This window comes from Drosophila yakuba, chromosome 3R, assembly GCF_016746365.2.
Source record: "Drosophila yakuba strain Tai18E2 chromosome 3R, Prin_Dyak_Tai18E2_2.1, whole genome shotgun sequence".
NCBI lineage: Eukaryota > Metazoa > Arthropoda > Insecta > Diptera > Drosophilidae > Drosophila > Drosophila yakuba.
Window position 1 is genome coordinate 2,113,696 of NC_052530.2, and position 22,093 is coordinate 2,135,788.

General features: G+C 41.0%; 1 long non-coding RNA gene across 1 annotated transcript; it reads left to right on the top strand.

Moving 5' to 3' along the window:
• The first annotated feature begins 799 nt into the window (after window positions 1–799).
• On the top strand, window positions 800–1,893 carry LOC120322048. The gene is made up of 2 exons (XR_005561843.2): window positions 800–1,095; window positions 1,734–1,893. It is a non-coding gene; the product is annotated as an uncharacterized LOC120322048 (long non-coding RNA).
• The last annotated feature ends 20,200 nt before the right edge of the window (window positions 1,894–22,093 follow it).

Consider the following 22,093-nt stretch of genomic DNA (forward strand, 5'->3'; position numbering starts at 1 on the left):
GTTAATTTTGGTATACAGCGGAGTTTCCATTGCTCCAGTTATTTTTACAATGTGAATCTGAAATTACAAAATAAATTATTCTCAAATCTATTGCTTTAAGGGTAACAGCGACGTAAGCAGCGAAACTGGTCCTTGATCAAAAGATTTATAGTAGAGGTCTGCATGAATACAGTCGCTGCTGCTTTATTTGGTACTCCTACTCAATGTTCTGACTGCCCAAGTGAGAACGGCGAAGCAATGCACCAATTAGTGTACTAGCGACCGAGTACTCGGAATAACGGAGACAGTTAACTGTGCACCGCATTGGCGACGTCAAATTTATTACGTGTTCGATTTTTCGTTTGTGTCTTGCTTTTTAATACAAGACAGAGAAAAATGGAAAGACATGGAGTAATTATTATATATATGTATGTAATTTATTTATTTTATGATTCAATTACTGAATGCAGAAACATAATTTTGTTAATAGTATCAGAATTGATAGCAATAATAATACATCGTTTTTCTGAAATTAAATTTCTAGCATCTGAAAATGCTCTATTTTTCAGAAATGCCTCAGTAAAAGTTTTTTTCGATTTCGATTTGGGCCAAATCGTACAATTACGTTTTTAGGTCTGGTTTTCGCAACATTTTTGCTCTCGTTTTGCTATCGGAATGTTTCGTTTCTCATCGCTTCTTGCAGCTCAATCGCCTGTTTTATACTATTTGTCAAAATCAAACAACACGATAAATGCCTTTTATATTTGCAATTGCTTGATTTGAATGAAAGAAAAGGCGGAAGATGGATGGCTTGAGAAAATCTAGAGCTACCACCTTTTTCACAGTTCTAATTCCGATGTTCGCAATTACTGTTTTACTTCACTTTGACCATTTAAGTAATTCAATTAAATAGCATTATTTACAAAGAACACTTTTGGCCCTCTTTTAAATTAATTAATGAATTCTTTTATATTTTATAGGTACTTTTATCTGCCTGTTTCGTTTCACCAACAGTATGGCAGCCTTCGCGATAGCTTTTGGCGACGTACTTATCGACCCCTTACCAAATCGTAAATTGTTGTTGCCGACGGCAACATTTTGTTTGTCAAGTATGAGGTGTGGTCAGAAATAATTTTTTTATAAAATAACTAAGTGGCAGAATGATTTTGTGGCGATGAGGAAAAAACATCAATAGACCACTGAGTAAACTTTTTTTTTCCCATTTCCCATTTTCTTTATTATTTTATACAAGTAGTCTAAACATTTACTCTGCATTCACTTATTTCATCCATTCCGCTTTGGTTTAAATTTCACTCATTTCGCATACAACGAAAACAACGCTAACAAATGCGCAATTCACTGTGTTGAAATCGTTTCGGCGCGCTCAATTGCGAGTTAGCAAAAGAAGAAGCAAATTTGCAGCTTTTGAAAAAAAAAATGAAAATATACAAAAGTACATAACTTGTCAATTTTCAATTAAATAGTATTTTTGAACTTTTCAAAAAACATGACTAACAAAATAATTAATATTTATCGATAAAAAAAAAACATTTTGACTTGGTTTCATACAAAGGTTCAAATTTAAAGTTTTGTAACAAAAAATTAATTTAAAATGACAGTACTCATTCATAGCCTCCTTCATTCTCTTTAAGAGTGCAAAATGAGTTACAGTTTACAGTCTATGGGTTGTGTTTAGCCTCACTAGCCCCAACATAATAATTATATCAACTCAAATAATTATAATTTTTTTAAAGCCTACTCGATTGTCTTAAGATTGGTTGTCGCTCGTTATCGGACAACAACAGAAGATTTTTATTGTGCTTCATCAATACGTGTTCTGGCCTACACAGTGGTTTATAGTATATGATAAAAGAATTAATCAATAAATAACACAAAATGTTCAAACCAATAAAACCTGCGTTCAAAAACTAGTATGGATTTAAGTCCAGCACAATTCTTGGCTATTCCGCGAGACAACGACTTCCGCATCTGCCTTCAACAGGCGTCAACTGCTACTGCTAGTCCTGGCGCTGAAATTTAAAACTAAATTAGGCTTAATGTTTGTGTGTTGCAGATCTTGAAGTCTTCGTAGACTTGTCGCTTTGAACGTTCCAAAAGCAGTCGACGAACAAGGGTGATTGTTGCCTGATTGACAAGAAAATGTGAATAATGTAATAATTAGTCCATAATTATGTTTATATTTATTAAAACGAGTGAACTTACCAGAATATTTGAGTGAATGTTCAATTCGGAGATGTAGTCGTCGTAGTCTAAATCTGGTCACTAAATCTGATGCCACCAGAAATTAAAGTATTTGTCGTTCATTGAAAATTAATGCATTTGCTTACATTTTTCAGTTTGTTTGCGTGATTACAAATCGTAGTGGTATAGAATCGATGTTGCGTTTATGTTGTATATGTATATGTTTATGTTGCGAGCTGTGTGGCTAGGCGAAAGCTCCACCCTGGGAAAATCCTGAGCTAGCGGCACAACCACAAATAAAAACAAGAGAGAACGCTATAGTCGAGTTCCCCGACTATCTGATACCCGTTACTCAGTTAGTGGAAGTGCGAAGGAGAGTCTTCAACACTGACTGATTTTGCCGGTTTGTGGGCGTTAGAGTGGGCGTGGCAAAAAGTTTTTTGGCAAATCGATAGAAATTTACAAGACTAATACAAAACTGAAAAAATATCAAAACATTTTTCAAAAGTGTGGGCGTGGCAGCTTTGAGCGGTTTGTGGGCGTTAGAGTGGGCGTGGCAAAAAGTTTTTTGACAAGTCAATAGAAATTTACAAGACCAATACAAAAATGAAAAAATATTTAAACATTTTTCGAAAGTGTAGTCGTGGCAGTTTTGGGCAGTTTGTGGGCGTTAGAGTAGGCGTGGCAACATGATTCGACAAACTTGCGCTGCGTCTATGTCCCTGAAATCTGTATGCCTAATCTCAACTTACTAGCTTTTGTAGTTCCTGAGATCTCGACGTTCATACGGACAGACAGGCGGACAGATCGACTCGGCTATTGATCCTGATCAAGAATTATATACTTTATATGGTCGGAAACGCTTCCTTCTGCCTGTTACATACTTTTCAACGAATTTAGTATACCCTTTTACTCTACGAGTAACGGGTATAACAAGGGAGAACGCTATAGTCGAGTTCCCCGACTATCTGATACCCGTTACTCAGCTAGTAGAAGTGCAAAGGAGAGTCTTTAACACTGACAGTTTTTAGCGCTTTGTGGGCGTTAGAGTGGGCGTGGCAAAAAGTATTTTTGGCAAATTGATAGAAATTTACAAGACTAATACAAAAATGAAAAAATATCAAAACATTTTACAAAAGTGTGGGCGTGGCAGCTTTGGGCGGTTTGTGGGCGTTAGAGTGGGCGTGGCAAAAAGTTTTTTGGCAAATTGATAGAAATTTACAAGACCAATACAAAAATGAAAAAATATTAAATTATTTTTCAAAAGTGTAGGCGTGGCAGTTTTGGGCGGTTTGTGGGCGTTAGAGTGAGCGTGGCAACATGAATCGACAAACTTGCGCTGCGTCTATGTCTCTGGAGTCTGTATGCCTAATCTCAACTTTCTAGTTTTTATAGTTCCTGAAATCTCGACGTTCATACGGACAGACGGACGGACAGACGGACATGGCCAGATCGTATCGGCTATTGATCCTGATCAAGAATATATATACTTTATATGGTCGAAAACGCTTCCTTCTGCCTGTTACATACTTTTCAACGAATCTAGTATACCCTTTTACTCTACGAGTAACGGGTATAATAAAAGCAGTTGTAGTGCCTTTTGCGGACCCACCGATCCCAGATTGCCCGGAGAGCATCACCATTTATTGGTAAATAAGAGGCGCTTCAGGCGACTATGACAGCTCCATCGGCGGTAAGAATCTTAGCTCAGGCTTACATTATTGGGGTGGCTAATTATTTCTGACTAGGCTAGGGAACTCCTTAAGCCTTTCCTAACTACCTTCATTAATGGCCGTTACGTCACTGTTTTTTGGGCGAGGGTGAGTTGTTGCATGGAACGGATGTAATCCGTCAACAGGATTGAGGTCTTCCCCGCCATCAAACGTGTCCCTCCAGCAGTCCACCCGGATGTATCGGGTCCCGTCATTGGCTCTTTTGTTGGCATACGTCTCGAGTCGTTCTGAAACTCTGCGGCCCCGCGTTCTTGGGTCCACCGCGAGCAAGAGCGGCCAGGTCAAACGGTAAATAATGGACCTTGGACCCCGGCAAAGCGGAGAGACCGTGAACTAACGGTGCCGCGCTGGACTTTGGACTCAAGCTAGCCAATCGAGCAAGGCCTGCGCTTACCACCTATTTCGCCGCTGTGTAGGTTAATTTTCTATTAACGTCTCTAGATTTTTTAGCGGACAGGCTTACAGGGCCATTTCGACTCGGCTGTTGATCCTAATCAAGAATATATATAACAAGAATATATAACTCTCATATTGGACACACACACAAAACGTGACCACTATTGAAGTAATCGTTCCTTCCCTACCTTTCCAACGACCCCTCCATCCATATTTCCGGAGCTACATCAGCGCGAGCTTTACTCAAAACTCTATTCCGGATTAATTATAATTTATTCACATAAATCTAACATTAAACAAATATAAAATTTAGCTTCACAACAAATAAAACATACATAAAAACAAGAGAGAACGCTATAGTCGGGTTACCCGACTATCAGATACCCGTTACTTAGCTAGTGGAAGTGCGAAGAAGAGTCTTCAGCACTGACAGGTTTTGGTGAAAGCACTGCCAAAAAATTGTTAATGCTAATATATGTGATTCTTGGCCACGCGCGGTCTCTGTCGCCAGAGACCTATTTCTTTCCGATGTGCGACGAAGAAACTGTAGGCACGCGGTAGCCATGCTTGTTAGGCTGTTTTCATTTTCTGTCCGCCAAGACCTAGCCTATCAAGGAAATCTGAGTCAGGCTAACCGGCCCTAATACCCCAACAACAACAACTTACCACGTGCTACCCACGGCTGTTGCAATCGACGAAGAAAAGTGATCAGTTATGTTCTGTATAAGGCAGAATCATGCATTGCCTCAGCATGGCGCGATGTTTACGTTCACTATTTTAATATAAAATATCTGCGACACTGCACTTTGAATTTTTGTGGCTGCCAGGGTACCACCTTATATACCACCTATGGACGCCTCCCAGCAGGGGTTCCAACACTCCGCCATTCTTGTCAGGAAAGGCGCGAATTATTTCCACTCCCCTCTCTCGAACTGTTCTCTCCCACCCCACACAACCACCGCTTTTTCAGAAAACAATAGGCCCGCAGGACGTTGTTTGCCAATCATCATTCTGCTGAAACATTGGTTGCGGATGCACCCGAATTTATCTCTACTTTTTCATTTGTGTTGCGACACTTTGCGAAATACCTTTATCTCTCATTTTCTCCTTAAACTCTTTATAAAAGAGCTTTTTGCAAAATGAGCGGAAATATTCGCTTCTGTCGCCCTCTTTTTGGCGGTAACCTAAGCGTGGAGACAGAGGTGAATATTTCGGACAGAGAAAACCCGACATTTACCCCTGTTACTCATACTCAATCCAAAAATGGCTATCTCGTCCTTTCCCAAGCGACCCCTAGATAACGCCACCCAAAGACTTCTCAAAACAGAAGACTCAGATACTTTGCGGCATAACCTCTAATAACGTACTACGTATCGCCTTGGGAAACCACCAAGAAGCGGGACGGTACGCCGAGCGTTGAAGGTTAAAAATCACCAGGAGAGGAAGGTCAGGATGCGGTTGAGATCAAGAGGAAGATTTCAGAGGCACCTCAGGCTTAACCATACAGACGATACATCCGCTATCAAAAGAAACCATGTCACGGTCGCGGATGCTACGTTGGAACTAAGTTCGGTGAGGAAGCGACGCCACAGCAGACCGACAAGGAACAGACGGCGCCCAGAAGCGTCGCATAGCAGATTTGCAAGGGAGATGCCCTTGACAAAAGTCGTTGCTTTCACCAGTTAATATATCATATCGAAAACTCGGGAAAGAATTAAAGTTAAACAAGAGAGATCGCTATAGTGGAGTTCACCAACTATCTGATACCCGTTACTCAGCTATTGGAAGTGCGAAGGAGAGACTTCAGCACAGTTTTTGGCGGTTTGGGTCAACAAAACTCCCTGCGTCTATGTCTCTGGAGTCTGCATACTTAATCTCAACTTTCTTTTTAGTAACGGGTATAAAAATGTTAGACCAACATGCATGTCCACTTGAGGAGTTTGAAAATCCTTTTATAGACGAAATTATAAATGCTGAAATGTATCTAAATATTTGGAACGAAAATTTGCACTGTAGTACTACCAAAACGGGAAACGCGGAAAGTTTTTTCAACAGAACGTTGAATACAAACAGATGTGAGCACTTACCCAATCCTACCCAATCAATTAGGGAGTTGAATAAAAGCTCTAGTACGGAATAAAAGACCAAGACATCGCTGCCTAAGTATCTAGGCAGGTAATTTTCCTTCCACAGAATAACCTTCTAAGCCTCTTTTCGTTCTAAAAATCGCAATTTTACATTTGAAATAACTTCTTAAACTCAGTTTCAAACTTCTTTAAGGGATATCTCGGACTTTTATATACAATATAAAAATCGGTACTTAAAGATAGCAAACTCAAACAGTGGAGAGGCTAAAATCGACCACTTCAGCAAAGGCTAACATTCTCAAATAGTTCGTTTCGAATAAAATACTGACTGAAAATCCAATCTCACTGCTGTGGTAAAGCCAGGAATTTCATATATCTCATTTGAGTATGTTGATGCTTCAACGAAGCACAAAAGAGAAGACCTAAGCATTAGACAAAAATCGCTAAAGTGGCAGTGTAAACTTTCCGTATTATGGAAAAAAAATATGAAGGTTCAGACTATTGATTAAACAATCGAAATGGATATTCAGTAGCTTAGTGGAACGCAATTCTCGGAGCTCTGCTTCTGAAGCTGAATCCTGAGCGGCTCTTGGGCAGACAAAAGGTCCAATAATGAAGAGACCCGCCGCAGTTGTGACTCTACTACAGACTACTTACAGCGCAGCTCTCTGCATGCTGGAGTTATTGTGAACGACCACTTTACTGTACTAAGCTCCTTGACTTTTATGAATAGTAATTGCTTCTGCAGAAACCACTGGAAACTGCTCAATTGTAGTGGCCTGGTTAGAATTAATTTGAAAACTTTTTAAAATTTTCGAAATCGGCGTCCATGAAGCCTTCTCACAATGTCTGCGCTTGGAACGCGCATTTACTCTTATGATTTCATCTAAAAATTGTATCCAAAGAAGATCTGGAGTGTTGGACGTACTGAAGCCTATCTCCCTAAGGACACCAGTGGCTCCGTTTACGAGACCATTTGATGTATTGACCGTCATCATATATTTGGCAGTGGTCGTGAAAGTCAGAGAGGTATACAATCCTTGTGTCTCAGATGTTTTTAGGGACCTAGCTTGTTCCAGGCATCTGTTCCTCTGCTCTAAGCTTATTTGAGCGGACTTAACTGAGTCTATGGCTTCCGAGAGAAATTGTGCAGTGGGAATCGAGTTAAGCCTCTCCCTATTGTACCGATCTGTGTCCTGATTACTTGTAAAAAGGTAAATTGAGTCATTTGGAATTTGACTTTCATCGGAAATTATAGATATAAGCAACCTAACATCATCAGACGTCATTTGGCCGGATGCCATGTTATTAAGTGCAATTGCAAACGGTTGGTCATCTCACTGTCACATTATCTCTGTGAGTTCAAAAAACCTAAAAGGACTCCACAGATACGATCCAAATATAGCACTGTACGGATCATGCGACGGGGCCTGAAAAATCTAGCGATCACATACGGGCCGCAATTGCCTAAGATCGCCGAACACGATAACCGAAATACCTCCGAAAGGAGTTTCAACATTAGAAAAAATTTGCTTTAGGCGAGAGTCCAAATAAGAAAACATTGTTGCACCGACCATAGAAATTTCGTCTATTATAAGAATTTTAAGATCAATAAATATTGAACATAGGGTATTCAACAAATCAGGGCTTAAACTTCTAAATGCGGACCCAGCCTGATTCACAGGGAGGAAGAACATGGAATGAAGACTGGATCCTCAGATTCCGAAAGCAGCATTGCCTGTGGGAGCACACAGTAAAATTTTTACAGAAGTTTGGTCGCATCCTACTCTACCATTATACTTCTTGGATAGGGACTAAAATAAGGTTGATATAAGTGTACTTTTGCGGACACCTACTCATAATCTCATAAAAAGTTCGATTTGTCCTTGCATTATGCAAGACATGTGTAAGGAAAGTTTTTTGCTCCCAATTTAGAGATCAAACTAAGTTTGCTAAGTTTAAAGCTTTATTACCCGGATATTGCTGTCCGGATCAACATCTAACAAATTGTTGTTTAAGTTTAAAATATTAATTTCAGAAGATATTTCAGGAATAGCTAATGCCCTAAACTCCTCATTTGGTTCTACCTCCTCTTCGTCATGTTCTTCTCTATTATCTGCTTCCAAGGCCCTTCTAAGCGCGTCTTCTAAACTATCTATGGCATTATACTTTTCAAAGTTGGCATTACTAGTTTTCTAAAATAATTTATCCTATCTGTATTAATATTAAATGGCCTATACCTAATAATACTAGCCTTTTTTCTTTCCCTAATAAAGCCGCTTCCATCTCGGAGCGGAAAATATACATCTTCTAAAACGTCGTTGCCTTATTCAGCGTCATCGTCACTATTTGCCATCTGACGAGTACTTCTGCTGAAAAATCGGCTAAACGCAGGTCTTCATGGAAATCTGGTCTTTTTTCGTATCTATCCAGCAATACTTTCAGAAATATGTCAGTTGAATTCTGAGGCATATTTTGAAGGTCGCGAAGCATAGGAACTCGGTGTTCTGGAGAGAAGGTGTTTATATGAACGCACTTATTACATGCTTCGGACAACGTCATTCCCAGACAACAATACACGGTTGCTAAGGTCTGCTACGTATGAGACGAGTTGTAGAGGCCGATTAGGTCTGCTAAATATAAGAAGAGTTGTGGAGGCCAATTAGGTCTGCTAAGTATGAGACGAGTTTTAGAGGCCGATTAGGTCTGCTAAGTATGAGACGAGTTTTAGAGGCCGATTAGGTCTGCTAATGGTGAGAACAGTTTAAGAGGCCGATTAGGTCTGCTAAGAATAGGAACAGTTTTAGAGGCCGATTATGTCTGCTAAGGATAGAAATTTAGAGGCCAATGAAGTCTGCTAAGGATAGGAGTTTAGAGGCCGATAAGGTCTGCTAAGGATAGGAACAGTTATGAGGCCGATGAGGTCTGCTAAGGATAGGAGTTCAGAGGCCGATAAGGTCTGCTAAGGATGAGGAGCTTAGAGGCCGCTAAGGTCTGCTATGTATGAGAAGAGTTTAGAGGCCGCTAAGGTCTGCTAATGGAACACGCGGGTCGGTGAACCGAGCCGGAGAATGAGACGTAATATGTAAAGACTATTATGGTTAGTTAGTTACCACCTCCTTGCCTGCCTCCTGTGGTTCTGTCGATTCCATACCGCTGATCCTGCTCCTGGTAGCTCCTCTTCCTGGAGGTCTTGTTGCCTATCGCCGGCCGAACTGAATGACTTCTAGAGGGCTGGGGTGCGCCTTATATAGCGGTTTGGCAGCGGATAGTGTGCCCGCATATCCCAACCGATTTAATGCTGTATTAGTGTGGCCGATCTATTGTGTTTGAATTCGAATGCGGGTTGTGCGTTTTACTTCATTGATTGATTCCATGTTTATATGTTTTATCTAAATATGCTTACTTCATGTTTTCGTTGAAATATAAAATAGGTTTTAACTAAATAGGTTTACTTCATGTTTTTTCTCTTATTCTACTATGTACTTCATGTTTTTTCTCTTATTCTACTATGTACTTCATGTTTTTTCTCTTATTATACTATGTGCGCGTTTCGGCGCGTCACACACGAATGCTCGTGCTTATGTTTTTGGTATTCAATATACGGAGCCAAATCTGGGTTTGTAACATCCACAGTTACAAACTGATCAATGAAGGCTTTTACACTACACATAGAGTCTTCATTGCTTAAATCCACTTTTGGGGCATCCAAACATGCCTTTTCCCTAAACTGTTTTGAAGCTTCTTCTTCATTTATATTCATTTATATTATGAAAAATTATGATTTTTTCATTTATATTATGAAAAAACTTGGCAGCCCAAATTGGCGAATCATGGCCATGACCTTTTTCTTCTCAATTTTCCAGTGAGCAGGAGACGTGCGAATATCCCTAAGGATCCTATATCCCTTATCATGACAATTAAGGTTGCCCATAAAATCTTCATTAAGTACGTTAGCAGCTGTGATGGCACTGGAGGCGCTCCGCTTACATAAGCAAGTTGAAATATTATTTCGAATTTTTATTTATTCCAACTTCTTATAATTGAAGAATAACTTATCAGTTCGACAACCACGTCTATCTACGTTTCTAAGTTCTGATCTTACTATGGTTGTGTAATTTTCTAAAGATGGTCTTTTAATGACAGGAGAAATGCTAGGGAATGCCAGTTCTTCAGAATCAGCATCGATAATTACGTCGAGAGGCTTTTGGCCCTCACCTGGAGCTATTGTAGTTCTCGTCATTCCTACAGTATGTGTCTGGTTATTCTTAAGCAAAGTTTCTTGTCCTCCGGGACTTAGTTCTTCGGCTTCTGTATTCTAATCAGAATTACGCGCCTCCTAGTTTTCATCCTCCTGCTAGATAGCTAGTTGTCCCTCTACAAAGGCTATATCAGCTTTAGATGCTATGATTGGAACAGTTTCGGATGTAAAGTCGTTAACTGACACATTGTGCTTTCTATAAAGCTCCGTATTAACTAAATACCTAAAAGCGTCAGCAATTTTGGTTTCTGCCGTATGGTTTCTGCCATGAAATCATGTCCGTATTCCATTCTTCGTTTGAGGTGGAGCTGAATTAGCTCTGCCTTATTGAAAGCTAATAAAAGAGACGTCACGATATTGCTTACTGGAATAGGGACATTAAAAACTGCTCCTTTAATAGCATTTTGACGCTCATGACCTAATGACTTTATAATCATAAATGGAAGGCGAGGTGAAATCAGTCGTTCTTCCAAGGCAGTTAGGCCACCCGAAGAGTTATACATTTCTAGGAAATCTAAGCCATTTGAAGTGGCCCCTTTGGCCTTTCGGCCGGCTTTAATGTTGGTGTGACAACATTTGCAAAACTTGTAAAGATTACCAGTGAAAGCAAGATGTCTTGCATTTTGGTATATCTCTTCCCTGAATTCGCAATTCTTCTTCGAAGTGCATTCCGAAGATTTTCTGCTTCCCTAAGGCTTCTCTACTGACTAACTCTTTGATTTATATTTCTAATTGCATCGATCGTTGCTTGTCGAGCAGCTAATCGTGCGCTTCGTCTAGCAAGTGTATATCTCACCTGCTCGACTACCCTGCGATCCCTACCGTTCCTAGCCCTAGCTCTGTTAGCCCTAACGCTCTCTTTCTAATAAGCGTTCCTGTGTATCTCTTGCCCGACACAGGGCGCCGGGTATCGGCTGCTTGCTCAACTGCGCGAAGAGCAGGATCCAAGCGCCTTTCCCTATGGCCAGCAGTATTTTGAACCTGCTCCACAGCTCGATTCTCACGATTTTGTCGCCTTTCAGAACAACGACGAGTAGCGGCTGCTTGTTCAACCTCTCGAGTCGCGGGGTCTATATTCATTGGAAAGCGTCGCACAGTATCGGCTGTTTGTTCAGCTGCGCGAATTGCAGGATCTAGCCGCTTTTGAGAATGAAACTGAGAGTTAGATTCATGCCCAATCGCACGAACAGGACGATTCAAGCGTCTCGACCTTCGCGACACTGTATTGACGCCCTGTTCTGCATTCCTGACTAACGAGTCTTCCCTACGCCTACGCTGAGATACTGTATTTGCCACTCTCTCCAACTCTGCACCTCTCCACCTATTTATCCTATTTCTCAACATTTGCGTTCTTGCACGTTGAGAAGCAGTGTGGGTCTGTTAAGACGCGACATTTTTAAAAATGATGAACACTACTACTATTAAAAATATATTATTTAATGCGCTCAAATTTATATTTAATTGAAAAAAACAAGAGAAAACGCTATAGTTGAGTTCCCCGACTATCTGATACCCGTTACTCATCTAGTGAAAGTGCGAAGGAGGGTTTCAACACTGACAGTTTTTGGCGGTTTGTGGGCGTTAGAGTGGGCGTGGCAAAAAGTTGTTTGGCAAATCGATAGAAATTTATATACTTTATATGGTCGGAAACGCTTCCTTCTGCCTGTTACATACTTTTAAACGAATCTAGTATACCCTTTTACTCTACGAGTAACGGGTAGAAATATGATAAGAATAAGTTATAAACAAGAGAGAACGCTATAGTCGAGTTCCCCGACTATCTGATACCCGTTACTCAGCTAGTGTAAGTGCGAAGGACAGTTTTTGGCGGTTTGTGGGCGTTAGAGTGGGCGTGGCCAAAAGTTTTTTGGCAAATAGATAGAAATTTACAAGACTAATACAAAAATGAAAAAATATCGAAACATTTTTCAAAAGTGTGGGCGTGGCAGCTTTGGGCGGTTTGTGGGCGTTAAAGTGGGCGTGGCAAAAAGTTTTTTTGCAAATTGATAGAAATTTATAAGACCAATACAAAAATGAAAAAATATTAAAACATTTTTCAAAAGTGTGGGCGTGGCAGTTTTGGGCGGTTTGTGGGCGTTAGAGTGGGCGTGGCAGCATGATTCGACAAACTTGCGCTGCGTCTATGTCCCTGGAGTCTGTATGCTTAGTCTCAACTTTCTAGCTTTTGTAGTTCCTGAGATCTCGACGTTCATACGGACAGACGGACAGACGGACAGACGGACGGACAGACGGACATGGCCAAATCGACTCGGCTATTGATCCTAATCAAGAATATATATACTTTATATGGTCGGAAACGCTTCCTTCTGCCTGTTACATACTTTTCAACGAATCTAGTATACCCTTTTACTCTACGAGTAACGGGTATAAAAACAGTCAAGCTTAAATTATTGTTCTTGATTATCAATAAAAAAATCAATCAATATCAATAAATAAACAGTATTAAAAGATCTTTACAAAGGCACGCTTGTAGCACTATTAAGATTATATGCAAATACATATGTATATTAATAAAAATTTAAAAATTATTTGTTTAAAAAGTATAATTTTTATACCCGTTACTCGTAGAGTAAAAGGGTATACTAGATTCGTTGAAAAGTATGTAACAGGCAGAAGGAAGCGTTTCCGACCATATAAAGTATATATATTCTTGATCAGGATCAATAGCCGAGTCGATTTGGCCATGTCCGTCTGTCCGTCCGTCTGTCCGTCTGTCTGTCCGTATGAACGTCGAGATCTCAGGAACTACAAAAGCTAGAAAGTTGAGATTAAGTATACAGACTCCAGGGACATAGAAGCAGCGCAAGTTTATCGATTCATGTTGCCACGCCCACTCTAACGCCCACAAACCGCCCAAAACTGCGACGCCCACACTTTTGAAAAATGATTTAATATTTTTTCATTTTTGTATTGGTCTTGTAAATTTCTAACGATTTGCAAAAAAACTTTTTGCCACGCCCACTCTAACGCCCACAAACCGCCCAAAGCTGCCACGCCCACACTTTTGTAAAATGTTTTGATATTTTTTCATTTTTGTATTAGTCTTGTAAATTTCTATCAATTTGCCAAAAATACTTTTTGCCACGCCCACTCTAACGCCCACAAAGCGCTAAAAACTGTCAGTGTTAAAGACTCTCCTTTGCACTTCTACTAGCTGAGTAACGGGTATCAGATAGTCGGGGAACTCGACTATAGCGTTCTCCCTTGTTATACCCGTTACTCGTAGAGTAAAAGGGTATACTGAATTCGTTGAAAAGTATGTAACAGGCAGAAGGAAGCGTTTCCGACCATATAAAGTATATAATTCTTGATCAGGATCAATAGCCGAGTCGATCTGTCCGCCTGTCTGTCCGTATGAACGTCGAGATCTCAGGAACTACAAAAGCTAGAAAGTTGAGATTAGGCATACAGATTTCAGGGACATAGACGCAGCGCAAGTTTGTCGAATCATGTTGCCACGGCTACTCTAACGCCCACAAACTGCCCAAAACTGCCACGACTACACTTTCGAAAAATGTTTAAATATTTTTTCATTTTTGTATTGGTCTTGTAAATTTCTATTGACTTGTCAAAAAACTTTTTGCTACGCCCACTCTAACGCCCACAAACCGCTCAAAGCTGCCACGCCCACACTTTTGAAAAATGTTTTGATATTTTTTCATTTTTGTATTAGTCTTGTAAATTTCTATCAATTTGCCAAAAATACTTTTTGCCACGCCCACTCTAACGCCCACAAAGCGCTAAAAACTGTCAGTGTTAAAGACTCTCCTTTGCACTTCTACTAGCTGAGTAACGGGTATCAGATAGTCGGGGAACTCGACTATAGCGTTCTCCCTTGTTATACCCGTTACTCGTAGAGTAAAAGGGTATACTAGATTCGTTGAAAAGTATGTAACAGGCAGAAGGAAGCGTTTTCGACCATATAAAGTATATATATTCTTGATCAGGATCAATAGCCGAGTCGATCTGGCCATGTCCGTCTGTCCGTCCGTCTGTCCGTCCGTATGAACGTCGAGATCTCAGGAACTACTAAAGCTAGAAAGTTGAGATTAAGCATACAAACTCCAGGGACATAGAAGCAGCGCAAGTTTATCGATTCATGTTGCCACGCCCACTCTAACGCCCACAAACCGCCCAAAACTGCGACGCCCACACTTTTGAAAAATGTTTTAATATTTTTTCATTTTTGTATTGGTCTTGTAAATTTCTAACGATTTGCAAAAAAACTTTTTGCCACGCCCACTCTAACGCCCACAAACCGCCCAAAACTGCACCGCCCACACTTTTGAAAAATGTTTTAATATTTTTTGATTTTTGTATTGGTCTTGAAAATTTCTAACGATTTGCAAAAAAACTTTTTGCCACGCCCACTCTAACGTCCACAAACCGACCAAAGCTGCCACGCCCACACTTTTGAAAAATGTTTTGATATTTTTTCATTTTTGTATTAGTCTTGTAAATTTCTATCTATTTGCCACAAAACTTTTGGCCACGCCCACTCTAACGCCCACAAACCGCCAAAAACTGTCCTTCGCACTTACACTAGCTGAGTAACGGGTATCAGATAGTCGGGGAACTCGACTATAGCGTTCTCTCTTGTTTTTATAATGCAATTAAATCATTTTTTAACTCTTGTGTTCCGATGTACTATCCGTCTACCTCTAACAAACCTCCTTGGTTTTATAAAGAGTTGACACATCTAAGAAATGTTTAGTCCAGACTTTATATAAAATTTAAAAATACCGGTTCTCAATCTATATTTTCTAAATATGTAAGTGCTCGGATAAATTTTACCGTGCCTAATGCTCAGTGTTATAAGAATTATTTAAACCGTTGTAAGTTCCAGTTAGCTGAGGATCCCAAACAGTTTTATAATTTCGTTAACACTTAGCGCAAAACAACCAGTTACCCTTCTTCGCTATTTTTTGAAAATACTTCGGTAACATCGGATCAGGCAATAGCCGATCTATTTGCCATGTTTTTTCAAACCACACATTCTACGTAACCTCATTCCGAACGGCCTTACTCTTACGCGGTATCAAAGTCAAATTTAATATTCTGTCCCACTCTAATCGAAAGCTCACTGCTTTATGATCTTCAGCGAGTTAAGCCTGTTTATTCGCCAGGTCCCGACGGAATTCCTGGCTGTGTGCTTAGATTCCGTGCGGAAGCCTTGTGCAAACCTCTACTGAAATTGTTCAACTTATCTCTGGAATCTACACAGTTCCCTCAAATATGGAAAGAGTCCTTTGTGATCCCTCTCCATAAAAATGGTAGCAAATCGGATGCAAGCAATTACATAGGAATCTCCAAATTGTCTGCTATCCCAAAGCTTTTTGAAAACGTTATCACTCCTCATTTGCAGCACCTTTGTAGGTCAATTCTATCACCATGTCAGCATGGGTTTATCAAACGCAGATCAACAACTACTAACCTTCTGGAGCTAACCTAAGTTCTAAGTTATCTGAATGGCAGGACGCAAGGGGTCCTCTTTAAAAATTCTCTTTCTTGTATTCTCCGAGTCCTATCCGGCATCCCACAAGGGAGCCACCTAGGTCCGCTCCTTTTTACCTTATTTATTAACGACCTTCCCCTAATAATAAATCATTCGCGTGTACTAATGTACGCTGATGATGTAAAATTATGCTTGCAATATAAGGACATTTCTCGCTATTTGGACTTACAATCCGATCTAGATTGCTTTCAAACCTGGTGCCGTGATAACGTATTAAACTTAAATGGCTCTAAGTGTAAAGTTATGACAACTTAATGCACGCAACTTACACTTTAAGTGTGTGCTCTTTGGACAGAATAACACATGTTAATGATCTTGGTGTTCTTCTGGACCCTAAGCTTAAATTTTTAGACCATATTTCGTCTATTGTCAATAAGGCAAGGGGTGTGCTTCGTTTTATAAAACGGTGGTCAAAGAAATTTGATGATCCTTACATGACCAAAACCTTATTTATTTCTCTAGTCCGTCCGATCCCCGAGTATGGGTCACCAGTTTGGAGTCCACAATACGAAGATTTTTTTGTTTGCTTAGATATATTATTTAGGAAAATCTTTTTATTTATTTATTCATACTAGCCATTAAAAATTGAATTAGTGAAAAGAATGTAATCGAATGAGCAATCGGGGGCTGGGCAGGACCACCATTTGAGGTCGAAAGGTTCTTCGACGTAGACGAAGTTTGGTCAACAGATGTCAAGGCAAGTGACGGTTTACTTGACATGATGCTGCTGTTAAAGGACTTGGATCATGCAAGTACATACTTAAGGCAAACAGTCCGGCCAGGATTCGCGGGTTCCAGGTTGCCATCTACCAGAGACGGGTAGACGTTGTCGAGGACCACCGGAATTGCCGCCCAGGCAGCGGCATCGGCCACCAGTCCTAAACCCTACGGAAGTTGAGAGCAGCGGGCCGACGAAACGGAATACCAGATGACCGGAAGAAGCGACTACGTTGGGCGGTCGCAATGGACCGAAGACCGCGGAGACTCAGGATGAACAGAGACAGTATGCCAACACAGGTGCCATCGACGGAAGCCGTTACATCCATGTGGATTGCGGGAAGGTAACGTTTGATGGCGAGGACGACCGGAATTCCGCAGAGAAGTACCTGCAGCGTCAGCACCGGTGTACGTGAGAACTTCCATGTCCTCCTATTGGGAAGAGCGATGGAGTGGTATTGGGTCCACGGTCGACAGTCCAGAGTGGTTCCGTGGCCACCATGCGGAGCACGAACGCATGCACGAGCTGCTTCAGAGCGAGCAACAGCCGGTGGAAAGCGCGGATGATTACATCCATTTCATGCAACAACTCGCCTCACGCCTGAAAAAACCAATGCCGGAACGGCAATTGGTAAAGGGGTTAAGAAAGTCTTGTGAGATGAAATAGCGCGATAAGTATACGCGATGGAGTTGTTCACCGTATATGAGCTTCGGGAGTAGTGCGTTGAGGTGAAATTTATCCCCCTCCCCCTCGAGGTGGATGAGATCCGTACCAGACCTGGATCCGCAACGAGAGCAGAATGCTGGAACTGTGAGAGCCTGGAGCCTAGAAACAGGATTGGGTAGTCGTAAGTCTATCCTAAGATTCTTACCAGCGGAGTAACGAATGCAACGGTATTTAGAGGTCCGAAATCGAATTTTCACGGAACACCAAATTAACGGCATGCGGCTGGATTCGAAGATGGTTAAAAAGACGAGGGACCGCTTGAAGATCAGGAGATCTAAGCGACGCGAGGTGGTGGCCGCCGTAAAGCGTATCGAATCTCGGGATTCTAGACTAGGGACGCCGAACAGCCATACTTCTCGGTGGTGAGAACGGCGTCTGGTGAGGATCGGTCCATTATCAGGCTCTTACCTGAAACAATCTGACTACTTTAGAATCGATTTCTGGCGAGCGCTCGGGCTAACACCAGCGGTAGTAGAGGAAATCGTGCCGAAGCCAGGAAAGGCAGCCGCAGAAATCGATGCCAGGCAAATCGAGTACTACGCCGACCAAGAGGAGATGGACGAAGCCCAGGAGGAGCCGGAATCCTGGAGTCTGTCTGCGCATGAAATGGAAGCCTTAGAAAGGGTCAAGAGTGTGAGGCCCTCACCTTTGAACGAGATGGTCTAGGAAAGACATTCTATCGAGCTAGTCGGTGTCCGGGTCTTTAAGAATCGACCCTATCCCATGTCTTCGGCAAAGCAGAAGTTCTTGAGATGAAGTGGACAAGATGATGGCGTTGGGAGTTGCCCGCAAACTGAACCCTTTGACGGAGAAGGATCGAATAAGATAACAAGAATAAGGAATTTACGGCTTTGACGGTTCCTGGGAGGCCGTTGTATTGGTTCCGGATTATCCCATTCGGGCTGTGCAACACAGCGCAACGCTTGGTGCAGCTGATAGACCGGGTGATACCAGCGGAGATGAGATCCAACGTTTTTGTTTATCTGGATGACCTTCTAATCCTGGCCCCCGATTTCCAAACACATTTGAAGTACCTGCTTCTCGTAGCCAAGAGCCTGAAATCAGCTGGGTTAACAATCGCCCTGAAGATATCCAAGTTTTGCTTTAAAGCATTAACGCCCTGGCGAGCGCACCGGTTCTGGTTCATGCGGATTTCAACTGTACATTCGGAAAATAGTAAGCAGTACACATCAAAGCAACGCAGTGCAGAGGATAAATCGAAATGTGGTGTCGGCAATCCGGAGCTTCTTGGACGAGAATCACAGAGAGTGAGAGCGCATCTGCCAGAGATCGATGTGGCCATACAAGATAAGCTCCATTTTTTAAGCTGGGCAGACAGCTGAGGTCTCTGTGCGACCATATAATGGCAGGGATGCAGGCGAAGAATAAACATCGGGTTATTCACGCCAAAGTCCAGAAACACCTCGAGGTCGCCTATGAGATGAGTCGTCAGCGCTGTGACAAGTAAGCCCGCACACTGCACGCCAAGCCAAGACAGGAAGTCTTTTGGAGGAACTTCGTGGTGAATGATTTCAGCAAAGCCTTTAACGACGGCACCGGTATTACTCTTAAATGGCCTGGATTATGTCTAATGACCCAAAGAGAGGATTTGGAATATGACGGGGAGCATGATAAAATGGAAGTTATTGTCCATTTAAGCCATACCGACGAGATATCCGGTTGCAACTTATTTAGTGTTGTGTAAAGTTATTTATTTCTGCATTTGTCCCTACAACAACCGGGGCCCCAACATGAAGGTTACCCGGGTAAATTGGAAGTCGGCAAAAAAAATATTTCTTGAAGCAAGACAGCTCTAACCTCTCTGCTTAGGAATTGGCCCGATTTGGGAAACTTACTCGTCCAACAGGCATTCCAGATTAAGGATTTAAATCTATTTTTCTACATTGTTCCACTTACCTCGATCTTTGTTTATCAACCCGGAGTCAAACGCGAGTCCGAATTGTTGTCGGCGTGCCGTTCCATTGCCGCTAAAATTGGGTCGTGAGAATTTAGTTAGTCTGACAGGAATATATAACACATACTCACGTTTGGTCTTATCCCTTGGAGTTGCTCAGAATTAGGTGACCCTAAACGTATGTAAATACGTCCATTGTAGTGCCGGGTACAAAGCACAGCCAATTGCGGGACAAGTTTCCGCGGTGTTTTGTAGATCTCGAAGGCTTTCTGGACTTGTCGCTTTGACAGTTTCAAAAGCAGTCGACGATCAAGGGTGATTGCTGCCTGATGAGGGATTGACAAGAAAATGTGAATAATTTTAGCATTAGTCCATAATTACTTTTATTAAAATGTGTGAACTTACCAAAATGTTTGAGTGAGTATTCATTGTAGGGGAGATGTAAGCGTCGTAGTCGTCTGGAGCGACACCGACGTACTGATTATGGGTGATGTCCGTTACATCCTCAGGGCATCCTCGGTTGGGTGGGGGCACAAATCGTCGTTTATTTAAAATGAATACATTTGTTTGCCTTTTTCTGTTTGGTTGTTTATTAGAAACCGTAGTTGTGTAGAGTTGTAAGACGTCGATAGTTATTGATATTTAAATTGCGTGTTGTGTGGCAAAGGGAAAACTCCGCATTGGGAAGACCCTGAGCTGGCATAAGAAATTGATAATTTAATAATGAATAAATAAAATATAACACCTATTAAAAATAAACTTGCTAGGAAGTATAAACAAAAAATGGCTTCAAATATATTGATCTGTATGAATTTTTTTCCCTTCTATATTCCTTTTAAATCCTTTTTAGGCATGGTGAAAACAAGGAAACTGAGCGAATTTATAAAATACAAAATAATAATTGAGTATAACTCTGGTATTTCGGTACAAACTATCATTGATTTATATATAATTCCGCGGGCAACTGTGTATTACCAAAAAATAAATATAAGAAAACACATACAACCAAAAACCCGTTATGCCGGCCACGTAGAACAACTGAATAAGACAAAGCTCATATTTTACGGACGTTTAAGCATAATGTTATACAAATTCCCCGATTGGTTGTCAAAGAAGTACAAGAAGAAGCAAAAATCGATATCAGTGAGAAACCGGTTCGCCGACATCTTAAGGAAATTAATTTTGAAACACATATTAGCAGAGTTACTCCACTAATAACACCACGAAATAAGTTAAAGTACCGTGGATGAATTGCTTTCGCCAATGTTGGCAACAACTGGACATAAGTTTAGGTGCTGCTGGCGGCTGAAACGTACTCCCCCCGTTGCTCTGTGTTCCATAATTCGATTTTATTGGCATAAAGTCTAAAAATTGAGCTAAAGACTTCAAACTTGTACATTTTGTTGTTAAATCACACAAAATTTGGAGTCTGTGCGACCACACCCTTTCTTGCCTCTCTCTTAATGGTATGACTCAGGAGTCAACGAAATTTTATTGTTTTTTTAAATAATAATAAATGTGTATACGTGTACATAATCTTCCTCCTGCATTTTGACAAGATAAGTCTCGGCGTCCTATTTGCTGTGGTGTCTTGGAGTTTTCAAAATCACTAGCACGAATTGTTATCTTAGACGCCATCCACTTAGTATGTTTGGAAATAAATCGGTCTAATCTTTTCTGTCTTTTTCAATTCCAGATTATTGTTGTTGATTGCAGAATAAACGTAATCTGAAACGTAACTTATTTGCCGATTGTCACGCATCCAAATGTCCAGGAGGTCGCTATGTCTGAACTCCATCTTGCCTATATAGAAATCAAATTCTTAGAAAACAAGCAAAAATGGGCTAAATATATTACTTTACCGTCAAAGACAATAGTTAAATAGTACTACACGAAGCACACTGGACACGTTAGATTTTTCTATTAAAATACACAAAAAATTGGCTGTTAAGCAACACAAATACAGTACAACTACACATGTATGTAAGCAGGTATATCGAGCAGTTGGCAGCGTTGGTTGGAGAGACTAGAGTTGGCAGCACTAGAAGTCAGAAGTCGATCGAGAACCATTGGATAAGAAGGACGTGTAAAGAGTTACTACAAAGAAGACGAGCCGAACTAAAGCAGTAACCTAAAGCAGTAACCTAAAGCCGTAATCTAAAGCCGTAGTAGAAGCCGTTATCAAGGGCTATTGTCAAGTCTCTAACTTATTATAAACATTCGCCGAGCTATTATTAGTTGTATTACTTAAATACCTATTAATTATCAATAAACTCTAAACATATATCTACATTTGGGCGCTCAACCTTGCCTAACCGTGACGGATTGTGCGTAATCAAAAGGCTGAAAGTGTGCTGATAAATAGTTAAACGTGCCGAAACTGTAAAAGAAAATGAGAAAAGGAAATTCGCAAAAAAAACCGCAAGTACACCAAGAAAAGCCGCTCAGAAACCAGCAGTACCAGCAGCAACAGAGACAGAACATTGAAGCGAAACCTTTAGCTGTGTAAATGTCATTGAAGCCGTCTAAACCAGCAGTGC